General features: G+C 58.7%; 1 long non-coding RNA gene across 4 annotated transcripts; it reads left to right on the top strand.

The window, feature by feature from the left end:
- The first annotated feature begins 8,591 nt into the window (after positions 1 to 8,591).
- On the top strand, positions 8,592 to 15,293 carry LOC144311104 (uncharacterized). 4 transcript variants are annotated; one of them, XR_013376668.1, is made up of 6 exons: positions 8,592 to 8,872; positions 10,331 to 10,413; positions 10,927 to 11,215; positions 11,920 to 12,059; positions 12,287 to 13,338; positions 13,557 to 15,293. It is a non-coding gene; the product is annotated as an uncharacterized LOC144311104 (long non-coding RNA). The 4 variants fall into 4 exon arrangements; XR_013376667.1 differs by having other exon boundaries at positions 10,134 to 10,413; positions 12,287 to 15,293; XR_013376669.1 differs by having other exon boundaries at positions 10,316 to 10,413; positions 12,287 to 15,293.
- Positions 15,294 to 16,229: the final 936 nt, after the last annotated feature.

Here is a 16,229-nt window from a genome sequence, read left to right on the forward strand (position 1 = left end):
CTCTCCCTGTCACTGGCTTCTGTCAGCATCTTGGACTCTAAAGGAGGGGTGAGACCCTGTGGAGTGGGAGGCTCTAGGCTGGAAGCCTCTGAAGCTGGACTGGGATACCTGAACCATCCAGGGCTAGCGCTTCCCCTGAACCCATGGGGCATCTGTGAACGTGGAAGGGGTGCTGAGTGGGGGGCACGCACACCCATCAGCATGTTGGGCAGGCCTCAGGCCCTGGGATCTGCTTGGTTCCTGGGTGGCTCCCGCACTCCTGACAGTTTGGGAAGCGCCGTTGGAGCAGAACCTGCCTCTGCACGGATCCACACAGACTCCTGAAACAGCCGTTTCTCATACCGGCTCCCACCTGGCTTCACTCCAGCAAGTGCAGGCCTCCATCTCTGCTGGGGGGCTTCCCTGGGTTCTTGGGGTCCCTCTGTCTGCCTCACCGAAGGCCAGAAGGGACTGGAAGTTGACAGCCCCCCAGGGGTAGCCCTTAAACCCCAGAGGTTCCAGGATGTTCACAGCTCCTGGAGACTGGGACAGCGATTTCCTCACAGCAAGCACTCCGAGGCCAAGAGAAACACCCAACAGCTCCCTTGATTAAACAAGGTCCAAACAACAGATATTTATATCCTAACTACTTAGCAGTTGGTTGAAAATACGATATATGCAAATTAAAACAAAAAATACTATTCTTTCTTCATTCATAAATCATCACAACTTGCACTTGACCTGCTGTTCCTCAGCCCCTAATCATCATGCTGATCCCTGCATTCTCTGCATAAGGCTGTGTTCGGGGCCCAGCTCTGGGGGCGGCAAGACATGCAGACGGTGTGCCCTCCAGCCTGGCTGAGGCAGGGGCACCTGAATGGTTTAGGCACAGAGGGCAGGTGCCTGGGGGGTTACCCTCCGCCCGCCCCTGGGGCTGCAGAAGGCAACGTGTGCTCCCAGTGGCAGAGCCGCACTTGACCACACCCCGACACCCAGCTTCTATTCTCTGGGGGCTTGTGATGGGTGGGGGGCCATCTGCCAAGTGCCCAGTGTGGGCTAGGGGCCCACTAGCTGCCTGCTCACCCGACACCCCGTGTATTCCTTCCAACGACCTCAAGAAGAGGGGATGGGCCCCACTTCACAGGCAGGACTCTGGGGAGGCTGTGCATCTTTTTCCTCATGCAGCACATGTGGACTGATGGTGGGGAGCTCAGCTATGGGTCAAACTCTCATTGTTCCGGGTGTTTCCAAGAGGGCGGTTCTGGATGGGGTGAGGGGTCAAGTGGACGGGCCTCCCACAATCCGTAAGGACCAGGATAGAACAGAGACTGAGCCCCCGACGAGCGAGGAGATCTCCCTGCCGCCTCCATGCCCTTCATCCCGCCAGGCTTGGGCCGTGCCACACAGGTGGGCTTGCCCGTCTCTGTAATCACATCGGCCGGTGCTTTGGAACACAGCTCCTTCTAGATAGATCTGCATCCGACAGGTCCTGTTTTCCTGGAGAAGCCTGACTAACGCATATGCTGAGCACCTACTGGGTGCCAGCGTCTGGGCTAGGCCAGCTCCCGGGCAGTGGCAGACCAGGAGGACCTCCGGCCCACGTGGGGGGCAGGGCAGGTGACCGAGAGCCATGGGGGGTTAGCTTCCTGATGCTTCCCCACCTCTGGCTGAGCCAGAAGGGGCTTTGCTCCTGCCCACCGCACGTGGCTGGGGAGACCCCAGTTCTACAGGGGCTTCTAATGTGCAGGTCCGAGAGGCACTGCCTCTGGCTGGGCAGGCAGGCCGACCCTGGTCTTGGAGGCTGTCCTGCTCCCAGAAACAGCCTGGCTGAGAGGCCGTCTTCGTGTGGGCTGGAATAAGGAGACTCGCAGGGTGGGGGCACAGATGAAAAAGGGCTGCCCCTCTGGGCACAGTTCCTCAGGGGCAACACCCACCAATGTGCTAGAAACATGAGGCCCTGCTTGAACAGAGTGGGTCCCCAGGACCCCCCCGCCCCCGTGATGGGACTCTGAACGCACAGCAACTTCTGTCCTCAGGCCGCTGGCCCCCATGAGCAGCTGCAGGAGGGAGCACAGAGGGCACCCCAGAACAGAGGTGGAGCCCATCTGTGCAAACAAAGCAGGAGGAGTTTGGTGGCAGGTGGGGACAGGGTGCGGCTGACCAAAGGGACTGCTGGCGCCCAGGCTCAGGGTGGGCGAGCTCAAGGAGGTCCGCAAATAGGCAGCGGACTGTGGCAGGGGCGGGGAGGGCGGGCGGGGAGGCTGCTCATCCCTATGCCTGCCGTCTTCTTCCCACGCACTGGGGTGAAGTCTGTCTGCCTCACCAGGATTAGGCTCTGGGATGAGGGCCCCACCTCCACAGGAAGGTGGGACACCCTACGCAGCCCTCGCCCCCCCGGGGAGTCAGGAACTGGGCCTGGGGACCAGCAGCCACTGACCAGCCTCAGTGCCACACACCACCCTTCCACCAGGAGCTAAACCAACACCCAGCTGCCGAAGCATCACGGAAGACGCCCAAGAAACTCCCGGCAAATCCTGGAACAGGCAGTCCCTTCCTTAGAAATCAAACTGGACCACTAGAGGCAGGGGCAAGGGCCAGCTGGTCCCCTTCTCCCAAAATGCCCTTTGATGACGAGTCAGAGGCTGGAAGAATAAATAAATATAGGCACGTTTCCCCTTGAGAGCTGGGGACGACAAAAGTGTAATAAATGGGAATGTTTCCGGGTTAGGTGCTGGAAGATTAGCGCAGGCTTGCATTAATTGAAGTTCAGTTCTTTATGTGTATCAATTCCCTTTATCCTTCTGGGGTTCGCAGCCGCCACAAGACACTGTGCAGCAGATTAATCTGGGTGTTGTCAACGACAATGGTAAGTTGAGGTCTAAAAGCTTACATTGAAATAAATTACTATTAAAACTCAGGCCTCCCTTCTCCTGCTACTTAGAACCAAGAATGTGTGGAAGCACTGGGCAGCCTTTCATCAGGCTCGCTCCAGAGCTTGCAACGGGCTTTCTCAGAGGCTTTTTCTTTGCTCTGCCCTCCTGCTCCTTCCAGGTGGGTCCTCCCTGCCTCCTACTCTCTGCCTCCACTGCCAGGCACACCTGCCCCCTGAGCCCCTGTGCACCTGCACCTGTGCTCTAACCACCTGCCCCCTGAGCACCCACGTCCTTGAGCCCCTGTGAACCTGCACCCTAAGTACCCGCATCTGCCCCCTGAGCCCCTGTGCCCCTGCACCTGTGTCCTGAGCACCTGCATCTGCCTCCTGAACACTTGCCTCCTAGTTCCTCCTGCCCTGAGCACCTGTGCCTGGAGCCTCCCCAGACAGCAGACCAGCATGGCCGCATTCCCCACCATCCCCTCAGCTACCTGACACTGGAACACTGCCCTGGACACCCCTCCTCCAACCCCTGCCCAACCACTCATGTATTCCTCCATCAGTGTCCTGGTCTCACCCTCTTGTCACAGCAGGTTCAGAACCTCAGCAGAACTGCCCCCTCCCCGGGCAGTAGCTGCCAGTGCCTCTTTTGGGGCTCCCTAGCTGGAACCACCATCCAACTCTGTCCCCAACCCACAAATCCATTACTCCCTGCTGTACTATCTCCACAGATACCCACAGGTGCTAAACTCTGAGGCTGTTTGTGGTGCAGCCCTAGCTTCACGCCCAGCCATGTCCACTTGCACTCCAGAAAGATGCTCCCTGTGTCCAGGCCACACCATGCCTTCCACGGAGCATCTTCTGCCCCCTTCTCTGCCTGCTGCCCTTGTGCCAGTCCTTACTGCTACCTCTGAGCACTGGGCAGCATGCGTGGCTTGTGTGCCCTCCACCCGTTTCCTACTTCCATCCCCAGTGTTGAGCCCCAGGCAGTGGGGCAACTCTGGGAGCACACAGACGAGCGTGCACGGGTCGTCTGTGCCCCGCGGGCCCACACCTGAGTCGTGAAGGTGGGCAGTCCCAGGCTCACCGTCAGCGATGTGCACGGGCTATGGAGAGGGACACTCAGGTTCTGTCCATGGCAGAAGAGAGTCCAGAACTGCAGGCCTGAGACCCCGAGCCTCATTCCCTGCTCCCAGCACCCCACTCGCACCCTCAGAAGCAGCAGGATCCCTCTTGAGCCCATCATACTAGGACCTCACGCCTGCAGCGGGAGGGAGGAGAAGAGAGGAGCACGCACATTAGCTCATTCCTGAGATGAACATACGGAAAGCCTCCTGCATCAAGGCTGCAGTCCTGCAAGCGCATCCTGGTAAACGTGGCCAACGTGCTCCTTCCCAGGGATGTACAGCTGTCTTGAGAGGAAGGTGCTATCTGGCTTGTCAGACTGGATTTTCCGAGGGGAAAAAGACTCCATTCCCATCCCAGCCTCCTGTCCGTCATCCTCCCCTCCATCCATCCATCACCATCACCATCACCGTCACCGAGGCCCAAGCTGGCTGCAATTTCCCAGGCAACAGCGAAGGACATGGCCTTCTACGTAACGAGCCAGTGCAGTCGGCGCAAGTGTTCAGTTAGATCCAGGCCGGGGCCTCCTGACCAATGTTGCCTTCTCCAGGCAAAGCAGGGAAACACGGCCTATCAGCAGGTCGGGGCGCGGGGCTGGCACTGTTACAGGCGGCTCGTCCGCACTGTGATTACCACCTGCCCCTGGCTTCCCGGGGCTGCAGCTGGCCCAGCACCGCATCCCCACACCCCTGCCTGTGAGGCCCTGGGAGCCTGGCTGTGGCATGAGGTGGCCCTGAAGTGCAAGCCCCGCCTGACCTAGCTGCTTGGTGTCCAGCCCTGGGCCTCTAGAGAACAACAGAGCTTGGGAACGGAAGGTCTCATGTGGCCCAGATTCAGGGAGGATGATATGCGCCCCCCACCCACCCACACCCACACACCCATTCCACATATCTTCCAGCTGACTGTTCACCATCGCCCTGCACGCCTTCGGTGACTGGGAGCTCACCACCTGCTGAAAGACCCCGTTTCCTCTCCGGCCAGCTACGATTGGGAGTGGGCACCTCCAGATATGACTTCTTTGTCCTTGAGGCCCCGGCCCTGCTCTCCCTTCAAGCATGCCTGCCACGCCACCCCAGAGCTTCCAATGGCTCCCCTCCACCTGTGAAGTGATCCGAGGTATTGGCCCTCTGGGGACCTCCGTGGCTACCCCAGTAACACCAACAATCATCATCTGTTGGGGGTTACGGTGGGCCAGCCCTATGTGCAGTGCTGCAAATGTGGATCCTAATCCTCATAATAGCACCATGAGGACTATGCTATTATTATTGTGTTTATAGCCAGGGAAACTGAGGCAAGGCACCGTGGACTTGGCCAAGCCACAGATCTCACAAGGCTGGTCCATTCCTCTTGAAGACTCAGGTGTCACGCCCTGGACAAGCCTTCCCCCATTCTGTGCAGACAGCACATCCACCCCACCCTGGGCTCCCACCACACCTCACATGTGTTCTGTCCCTGCCCTCACTTCTGTGTCTTTACTTAACCCTTTGCATATGCCTGCTTCATGCCCTCTGCTCTGGGAGGGGCCCACTGCACCCCATCCCTTTTGGAACACCCCACACTTAGCACAGAGCCCAGCTCCTAGGCTGTGCTTGCATCTAAGGAAGGACACAGTGACCCAAACTTCTATGGAGGCTTCTGAGGCCCAGACTGAGACACCCCCAGGTGAGGTATCAACCAAAGGAGAAGTTCTGTGGCCATCAGAGCTCTGTGAAAACAGCCCTGGATGTAAATGCAGGAGAAAGGGCAAAGTACAGTGGTAGGATGAGTCTAAGGCCACAGAAGTCAGGAGCCCTGGGTCCTTGACCCAGTCCAACCAGACTCTTTGGGGTGGTAGGGACAAGTCCCCTCCCATGCTGGGCCTCGGCTTCCCCATCCACAATCTGTGGTTTGTATGGGTGGCTTCTAGCTGCTTGGCACTCTCAGCTGGTGAGTCCTTGCAGGTGCCCAGCGGCCCCCCCAGCATGGCCTTCCCCTGAGCCCCACGACCTCCTCACATCCTGGCCGCAGCTGCCATGGAGCAGAGGAGCAGCAGTAGCCAACCCTCAGGTGGTACCTACATGCTGGCCCAGGTCTCATGGGCCCTGTCCCCAAGGAAGGACACTCAGACACAGGGATGTACCTGCCCCCAAGCTGGCCGTCCCCACTGAGGTCTGCTTCCTAGTTCACCAGGAAACAGAAGCAGCCAGCTGAGTTGGCACCCTTCCCACCCCAAGTCTCCTGGCCCACCTGTGTCTGTGCCCACCCTGAAGACACAAACTGGGTTGTATCCCAGGACAGGGGCTGTTGGCTGTGGCATGGCCCGGGTGCTATGGCGGGAATGGACACTGGACCTGAGGGTGCATCAGAGACTTAACGAGATAGTCTCTGACATATATGGTGTGACCCAGAGCAAGGGCTGGGTGGTGGGCTCGCCAGGTCGTGAGGACACTCCAGTAGTGGCAGCTGGTGCCGATCTGTCACCACACTGTGCCAGGCTTGGGGACAAGTGCTTTCCAGACACCACCTCCCAAAAGGCCTCCCAGAGGGCCTCTGCGTAGCTGACTGCCTCTGTGACCACCGGCTCGACAGTGTGTTACCTTGGAACAGAACCTCCCACCTCTGGGACAGTCTGCGGTGACCCCTGACTGGTGTGCACATGTGTACCTATGTCATGGGATGCCCCGTGCAGCCAACAGGACACGCAGAAGCAGTTGCGAGCAACTAGGTCATAAAAGATACGGCTTCCCCTTCCTGGCTTCACGCTCTCTCCACGGGGAGCAGCGGCCATGCCCCGAGGACCCTCCCACAGCCCCGGGGCAACACCCACAGGGACCGGCAGCAGGTGCCTCCTGCCAACAGTCAGGTCCAGCCTGCAAGCTGAGTGAGTACACCACCCTAGAAGCTTCCGGTGACCAGGACCCCAGCTCCAGACAGCCCAGCCGAGCCCCACGGCCACCATGACAGGTCACACCCGCTGCTGTTTTCAGCCAATCCCTCTGGGGGCGTCTGTACAGGGCAGCAGGTGGCTGTTCTGTGCCCCTCACCTCGTACCTGGGGCCCCCCGCCACACAGGGGCTGGTGCTCAGCGCTCCAGCCCCTGTGACCTCCCGGTCCTGGAGCCCACGCAAGTCTGCGGCTGCCCAACATTCCTCAGATCCCACGCTGTGTTCTGCCAAGTACAGCAAGTGTATCATTTTAAGGGGAAATTAATGCATATGTTTCTGATTCATCTTATGTGCAAACTATCAAAATATGTGTCTGAAGTGAAGCAACATACAGAAAAGGCTCTGGATAGTTTTGCCAGGTTTTTAGGTGACTCTCGATGGGACTGGGTTCTGGCCTCAGAGCCTGCAGAGTCTCACTAGTCAGTGCTAACATTGCCTCCTCCAGGAAGTCCCGCGGGGGCCCCCAGGCTTCTGGAGCTGCTTCCTCAGAGCTCAGCGCACAGTGGCTCCGAATCAGGGCCACAGCCACGGGACTGTTCTTGTCCCACAGGTCACAAGCCTCCCACACAGACCACAGCTGCCCTAGGAGAGGGGGGCCAGACACCTCCAGGCTCCCCCACTGCCTGTGGGGAGACACAGCCAAGCAGAGGGGCCGGTCTGGTGGGGGGCGAGGAGGCCGGCAGGGTGCTAACGGCTCTTCTGAGCTCTCCTCCTCCTTGGTCACAGGCACACAGGTGGCAGGTGGGCCATGGGGGCTGGGGGCCACAGCCACTACCTGGGCCTCCCCCCCGGGCTCCCGGACCTTCCTGAGGTGAGACAGGGGCGCTGACCCCCGTCTGGCCTCAGAGCAGCATGCATGCCGGCGGAGGACCCGCCACCGGCCACTCACTACAAGCCAACCGTGGCCTCAGATCAGGCCGTCTCCCCACCCTGGACACAGGCACACCCGGGGCACAGCCTGCAGGGGATCCCGAGCCACGGGGGTCTGCACCCTTGTCTCCAAGCTCTTGAGTCTATCAGCTGCTGCTGTGCTTCGGGTCCCGTCTGGTCTCTGACAGCCCCCCGCACGGTCACCTCTTCCGCCCAGGGCCACATGGGAAGCAGAACCACTCCTCACCAGGAGCAGACACGGTCCTTCATGGGAAGGGCGTACTACCACCACTCCCAGCATGGGCAGCCTTCCCCGGGCCCCAGGGCCGTGAGCGGGAGCCAGTAGGGTGTGCAAGAGCTCAGAGCGCCCTCAGATCCAGCAACCCCCCGGCATCTCCGTGGGGCTCTGCCTCACCACGCTGGACAGTGCCAGTCACTCGGCCCTTCCTTCCTGCTTCCGAGGCACCTTCCTGTTATTCCTTCAAAGCAGACAAACAGGATCTTTCCCTGGTGACAACTGCCAGACCACCAGCAGGGCAGCTCCCCTGCCTTGCGTGTGGCCACAGGACACTTCCACTGGGGTGCAGGTGGGCGAGACCTCAGGGCAGGTACTTGGGGCCAGCTTTTTGCACTGGGACCACAGGGTCAGGAGGGTAACGTCCTTCAAGGGGACACACACACATGCAGCTTCCAAGCACAGCTGGGGGCCCTTCTTGGGAGGATCCCCGGGATAGGAGGTCAGGGGAAGAACATTCCGGAAGGAAGGCGCCTCCTCGGCCCAGGCTGGGACACGGGGAGGCGCCATCCTGTTTTGAAGCTAAGGAAGGTCCCTTCTGTAGACAGTCACGCACTTGAGCCGCACTCTGGCAATCGCGGCAAGGACCTCTGGGGCGACAGCATTTGGCCCCCTTCCTCCCAGGTGCCCGCAATGGAACAGGCATGTCTGTGGTCAGAACCTCGGGAGAAGGCTGAGGAGGGCGTGTTGCCCTCACTGGTGACACTGGTGGCCTGGTGACTGGGTTCCACTCCACGTTGTCACAGCTCCTGCTTCCCCAGGACCTCGCGCACTCTGGAAGACCGTGCACCTATAGGATGGAAGCAGGTGGGGCCTGGTCTCCCTTCCCCCCCGGGTCCCAGCTGCATATCCAGGGGAGACCTGAGCCTTGGGGACACCGGGTGTGTCTCCCTGCTCTGCTCTCAGGGGCAGTGGGCAGGGGCTGTCCAGGGGCGTAGCCAGCTGAGGAAGGGACTGAACCCATCCCTCTCAGAGCCCAAAGGGACTGCGGGGTTTGGTCTGGGGGCAGGTTTGGGGGGAAAGGGTTTGGGGTTCAGGCTATAATTCTTTTCTACGATTCTAGACTTTTATAAGTTTCAGTTGTTTATTTCTAAGTGGCACAGTGATTGAAGCCACTCGGAAGAAGCAAAACCAAAGTCGGGCCATGGCAAGGTAATTCGGAGCTGCACTTCCATACAAGTCATGCAGATGCATCTCCTTGAGGGCAGCGTGAATGACGCAGCCACCCTCTCCTGTCCGGCAGAAGCAGCAGGGGTGCTGACTCAGGGCAGTGGGGGGGGGGGTGCACCTGCGCCTCCAGCTCAGCCTCTGGCTCCACCGCCTGGGGGGCCCCACTCTCCCAGCATCATTCTTTCCTCTGTGGCGTCAGCAGCCTTTTATTGTTGAAAACGTCTGTATTTGGCTTTAATCAGAGCACTTGCCAAGCGCTCGCCCCCTCCTTTTGTACTTCATGGTCCTCGAGGGGGAAAAATTTATTACAAGCATCATTTTACACAAACCTCTCGGACGTGCTGGGATTCCACAATTCATGGAGCCACGACTTGGTTTCCGCTCACCACCCAGGAGTCATGAAACACAGACATCTCCTCCCAGCTACCACCAACTACTGGTCAGCCACTCACTTGCTGTGCGACCTTGAACCAGTTCCTGGCCCTCTCTGGGCCTTGGGTTCATCATCAATGCAACCAGAAAGTTAGAGATGGTCTCCAAGGGTCATCTCATCCCAGTCTGCTGTGATTTTGTGGTTCACAAGAACAACCGGAGTCACCCAGCTGTGCCTGCCACGTGGCCCCACCTCTGGCCGGCCTCACCCTGTACTGCCAACTGAGCTTCCCCACCACACAGCTGAGCACAGCATCCCCCAGCTCCAAACCTCTGGTAGCTCCCTGCTTTGTGGCCTGACCTTCAAAGCCCTTTATAGCTTGGCCTCAACTTCCCCTTCTCCCGTTTCATCTTCTGTCCCTGCCACCCCACCCCCACCCTCAAAGTCTGCTTCCTGCCTCTGATTTTGCAAATGCCATTCCTTCTGCCTAGAGTGACCTTTCCCCACTTTCCTTTACTTGCCTAGCTCCTGCCCTGACTTCAGAACACAGTCCAAATACCACAGTGCCCTGGAGGTGCCCGGTGGAATCAGCCAGCCCCTCTTCTGGGTTCCCCTGTCCCCTGGACATCCCCCAAGCCCAGAGCTCTGCACTGGGCGGCCAGTAACAACTCCAGACCCTTCTAGGACAGAGGCCATGGTCATGATAGTCTCTGTGTTCCCAGTACTCATCACCTTGGAGGGCAGAAGGATGCTGGTCAGCTGCTCTGTGGGGACATACAAGGAAGTCAAGAATTCATCTGAACAGGTAACTGGCCTTAGCTCTGGTCCTGCAAGCGCTGTGGGGCACAGTGAGGAGGACAGTCTTGGAGACCCTCCTCTCAGGGTTCAAACGCTGCCTGTCTCTCTGGGAGCTTGAGCACAAGTCACTTAACTGCAGTTTTCTGTGAAAAATGAGAATAATAAAGCTGATGCAGGGTTGATGTAAGAAATAGATGAGAAAGATGCACAGTGTCTGGCACGTGGTAGGTCCTCAATAAACGGTTGCTGTGGGACCCAACCATTGCTCTGTTCCTCCATCCATCCTTCCATCCTCCTGTCTGTCCATCCATCCATCCTTCCATCCTTCTCCTTCTCTCCACCCTTCTTTCCTTCCTTCCATCCACCTACCCATCCATCCATGAAACCAGTATTTACTGAGTGCTTTGAGTGCCAGGCTGGTGACATAACACTGAGTAAGTGGGACAAGGAGCTCTGATGTAGCTCCTTCTCCCCTGTCCTGCTCCTGATGCTTGAGGCTATGGCTTTGGTTTCCTTCCAGCCACTCCCTCCCCCTCCAACTGACCTGGACACGCTGGCTTGGATCAGGCCACCTGGAGGAGGAATGCTGGCTCCCCCTGCCCCTGCCACCCTGCACTGCCCTCAGGTGGCCCTGAGAGATGCCTGAGACAGCTCAAGATGGTGCTGGGTGGGTCCAGATCCCACCCCTGCCCCAGTCGTCAAGTCCTAAACGCAGCCCATCCATTTACTCTCCCAGCCCCTCCCCAAGGGCTGTTGTGGAGATTGAATGAATCGACGTAGGTGAAGTTCTAGAAAGTTCCTGTCACGTGGTAAGTACTACAGGAACATCTGCCTTCACTGGCTTATCATTAATGCTCAAAGCAACCTGCTCAGGGTATGGTGGCCCTTAGGTAAGGGACAGGCTGAGCCACAGCCGCCTGTGGACAAAGGCTGAGAGGAGGAGGAATTGGAGGCCATGTCCCTTGGCAAGGCTGGCAGTACCTCACCCCTGCTCTCCTGCGGCGAAGGATGCCATTGGGGGCGTCTCTCAGCAAAAGCCCATTATCACTGCCCAGAGCACTGAGAGCCTCACTGGGCAGGTGGCCAGGGTGGGAGCTGCAGGTGGAGGCATTGCCTCCTGTTCCAGCCACAGCACCCCCCCACAAGCACGCACACCACACGCACCCAGGCAAGGCCCTGGTAGCTCATCCCGTGCCCAGTGACAGGGCCCAGGGAGCTGCAGCCGCAGCCCTGCTATGGTAGGGCCTGGGTGAGGGGTCTTTCAGAGATGAACAGCCCCGTGGCTCACACCCCAGACACCTCGGCCCCAGGAGCGAGTCAGAGGGATACATCTTGCACCTCAGTGGCTTGGGTGGGTGTCACCTTGCCCCTTTCTCAGCAGGGTGCTGTGTCTCAGACAGAGCTTGCTCAGGGACAGTGAGGGAGTGAGCAGCCCACCAGGGGGAGAACCAAGTGCCCTGAGCCCTTTCCAGGTGCTGTCTCCTGCAAGCTCTCCATGACTCATTTGTCTTAGGACTGATCTGTGCACACGGCCCCTGGGAACAAAAGAATGAGTGAGACAAGGCAGTACCAGCTCCTCCTGCAGGACAGTCCTCCATCCCGGCCCCACGGAGCCCTCCAGGGGCCAACTGCTCTCCTGCTGCACCCTGCAAGGTGCTGAGGACCCTCGGGGAGCAGCCCTCCACACACACACCTGTCAGCACCTCGCCAGCGCCCCCACCTGGCAGCCCCCTGCGCCCCCCACCCTTCCCCGCTAGCTTTTCCTTCCCTCCAAAGGGGACTGCAGGACACTGTTCAGGGGGACACACCTCCAGCTTCAGTTATTTGTGATTTAATGAGGAGCCTTTTAATTATAACATCTGTTGTTTTAATTACCAAAGGAATTATAATGAGGCTCCTGGAGGAAGCTGCTGCCAGAGCAGAAGCTGGCGAAGCCTTCCCAACATCAGAGGCCCTGCCAGGGTCCCTGGCACAGCAACTGCCACAGAGCGTGACCCGTCACGGAAAGCACTTCATCTTCATTTTAATTAAACTTCAGGGGTGAGGCAGGCAGCCGTGGGTCCCAGGGAGCTACGCAGCCCTGATCCTGCGAGGCCCAGGTTTGCCAATGGAGACAAGCCAAGCAGACCCGGCACCCACCAGCCCAGCTAGAGCCTCGGATTCCTTTCCTCACACAAAGGTGACATCTTCCTTTCCTCCCAAGGGGATGATTCATCCCTGACCGGAGATGCTGGGTCTGGAGCGGGGGAGACAGGTGCATGCGCCCCGAGAGGAGGACAAACAGCCTGCTGACAGAGGAGGACGGCGGGGGTGCCCACGACGCCAGAGCTCAAGATGGAGGTGGAGGCCACGCCAGTCGCCTCCCTGCCCTGCTTCTCAGCCCCTGACCCATGCCCTCTGCAGTCCCCTCCCTCAACAGGGGTCTATGTGCCCCACTGAGCGTGGGCCTGGAGATGCACTGTGTCCAGAAGAGGACAGGGCACGATGCACATGCCCCTTTCCCTTGCTCCTCCACCACGACTGAGAGGACGCGCCCATGCCTGCCTGCAAAGGGTGAGGGAGGAGGGCCATGTAGCCCACCAGCCCCCACGCATGAGCTTAGGTGCCAGGCCGTAAGGCGACACCAGGGCAGGCGGCAGTTCACATGAGAAACCCTAAATATATTCTTCTTCTGAAGCCTGAGTACATACAGCAAACAGGCAACAGATGCTTCTTTTGACCAGACGAGACCCTTCTCCCTGCTTGGGCAGAGGCCGGGGCAAACCACACCCCGCAGCCCTGGACGGCTGGCGCTCCTCCCTTCCTTTCCACAGCCCCGGCAGGCGTGCAGAGCTCCTCCAACTCAGCCAGGACGGGACAGTGGCCGTGGGGGTGACAGGCACGCAGGCGGTGGCAGATCTCATTCTCAGCGGCAGCCGAAGCCCCATGGCCGGTGGGTGCACAGGGAGAAGACTTGTAGGCAGACGCTGGGCAGCCAGGGGCACCCCCACTGGGCCTCCCCCCGCCGGGCTCCCTGCACCTCTGCCTCAGGCCACACCACCCTCTTGCCTGGGACAGCCCCTCCTGCTCCCATCTGGAAGCTGGTTCTCATCCTTTGAGATCCCATCCCCATTGCCTTTCCAGTGACATATGCTGGCTCTTCTCCCTCAGCGACCTGCTGCCCAGCCCGTGCTTGATCCCAGCTCACAGCACAGCCCCACTGGCTTCTGCTGACCTGTCCCCCCACCTCCCGTGACTACCAAGCCCCTCATGCACGCCAGCCCACTCAGGTCAGCCCTTTCCGACCCAGCGCGATGGAAAAGGAGGAGGGGGCCTGGGCCCAGGAGGGTTCCAGTGGGAACGTGGGGTAAACGCAGCCTGGAAATGTAGGTCAGCAAGCTTAGCAACCCCAAGTCATCCGACAGCCCCTATGTTTTTCTAGAAATTAGTTTTAAAGGAATGTTACTGTAACAGGAGGAAGCAGTCAGGTCTCACCGACAGGATATTAACCGGGTACAGCACATTTTATTAAGACTCATGAGGACTGCAGTTGTCTGCATCCTCAGAGGGCCTCATGCTCAGAAGGAAGGTGGCAGGGAAGGGCACTCGGCAGCGGCACCCGCCAGAGCTTTCTGGAGCAGCGAGGCCCACCGGGTGACAGCCAGCGTGGCTGGAGAAGGCCAGTTGAGAGCCGCGCGCCGAGTCCCATCTGGGTGGGGACACAGCTGTTCTGACCGGCCGACTTAGATCAACATGCCTCCAGCATGCTCTTGTTTGCAGCCACAGCATGGATTTGTGAGAAGCTGCTCCCCTGCTTCCAGCACGTACACACATCTGTACACACGCACACATGCACATGGCCCCCACGCCACACAACTGGGGAAGTAGGAGTGATTAAAGTATGGGGAAGGGGGAGACTGAGGTGGTGGGAAGACCCAGGGCACAGCGGCAGGTCAGAACTGACTTCCTTCCCCCCCGCCGCAGACCCACACTCGCCCCCCCCCCCCGCCAGATGGCACCCCCTTCATTCAGCAGGCCGCAGCCCAAGAGCCTCCCCCCGGGCTGGGCTGGGCGCATGTGACTTCTTTCCACACCGACGCCCCCTGCACTCCATGCGTCCACTCCTGATACCAACACCTGTCCCCCTGCCTCCCATTTCCTTCCGTGCTTACTGAGCACCACCTGTCCTCAGGGCTAGGCCACCTCCTGGCATCTGGGGTTCCAGGAGGTCAGCACTGAAGGTCTCCAGCTGCAGGACAGGGACATTTGGGATCAGCGGGGTAAGGGCCCTACTCTCAGGGCACAGCTGACGAGTGGCCAGCAGTCCCCTGCTGGGCTTCCTCCTGCAACTTTCCCGGAAGCACATCCTCCCATGATTTCTGAGCATCTCTCATCCGGGTGAATGCCCCTGGCGCCAGGAGTCACAACGACACAGACACCACTGGGTTGGAACCCATCTCTCAAAACCGAGTAACGAGACTGTTCCCATGAGGACAAGTCCTCATCTGTCATCTGCTGGGGAGTTATCCCACGTCTGGAAGCAGGACACAGAGGAGTGTTCACGCCCCGGATCCCTCTCTGCTCTGAACACCTCCCCTCCTTGGTCGCTCTTCAGGGTCGGCTTAGGACAGGCTTGTTCTGGGGCTCTCTTCCCTGTAACTTGCCATCCCTTCTGTTACCTGCTTGGTTGTCAATCTGCTTCTATCATCGCCTTCCCCCCTTCCTGTTTCTCTTACTGTCTTCCCAGCTCCTGCATCGCCTGCTTGGGTCACGGGTCTCGGGCAGCTGTGCTAAATTCCTAACAAACACGTCCGAGACTATAAATGACCCCCCTCAGAACCAAGTATGTCAGACAAGCCTGAGTACATGGTGCCCCCTCATCTTCCAATTGAAACACTTGTTAGCATCTGTTATGATTTACTTTTCTTTTTTTTTTCTTTTTTTAAATTTTTCAAAATTTATTTATGATAGTTATATATATATATAGAGAGAGAGAGAGAGAGAGGCAGAGAGAGAAGCAGGCTCCATGCACCAGGAGCCCGACATGGGATTCGATCCCGGGTCTCCAGGATCGCGCCCTGGGTCAAAGGCAGGCGCCAAACCGCTGCGCCACCCAGGGATCCCATGATTTACTTTTCTAACCCACGGATGATTTAAGTGTGCTTTTTGGTTTTCATCACACACCTGACCCACACTTGGCTGCTGATTACCACTTCCCTCCCGCTGGGCGAGAGCTGCAGGTAACAAAGTCTCCTTGGGACGCATGGAGACCTCCCTGGGTTCCCACATCATTCTCCATGTGCACGGTTCAAGTGTATATTTACACACGCATACAACTGCACACGTTCTGGAACACGCTCGAGGGAGACGTTCAATCGTTACACCTGCTGACTTGTCAGCTTTCCCTGTAATGTTTTAGGGTTTTGCTTGATCTATTTTGGGGCTAAGGGTTAGGATACCAGACCACAGCATCACTCCTCCACCTCCTGAACACTGCCCCACCCCCGGAGACAGGCCTGGACCCTCTCAACGGGACTCCTCGTGGTTCCTGGAAGCAGGCCCTCCCCTCCTTTGCAACAAGCGAACGCACTGCCCTGGTCAAGCTACCCGTGTTTCCGGCACTCTCTGGCGAGCATGCACAGGGTTATGGGAGGTGACCTCTGTCTGATTGCAGTCAGAGCCAGAACTACTGCTGGTTGAATGAGCTGAATTCACAAAATGGGTCCTTGGAGTATCTGCTGGAGCTGAAGAGATGGTGGGGACGCCCCCTCGGGAGCCCACACCCCGCCAGGCCTGCCCGTAAGGGCTCCTTGGATGGGGGATGCCTTAGGGCCCCGGGAAGGA

Source organism: Canis aureus, chromosome 3, assembly GCF_053574225.1.
Source record: "Canis aureus isolate CA01 chromosome 3, VMU_Caureus_v.1.0, whole genome shotgun sequence".
Classification (NCBI taxonomy): Eukaryota; Metazoa; Chordata; class Mammalia; order Carnivora; family Canidae; genus Canis; species Canis aureus.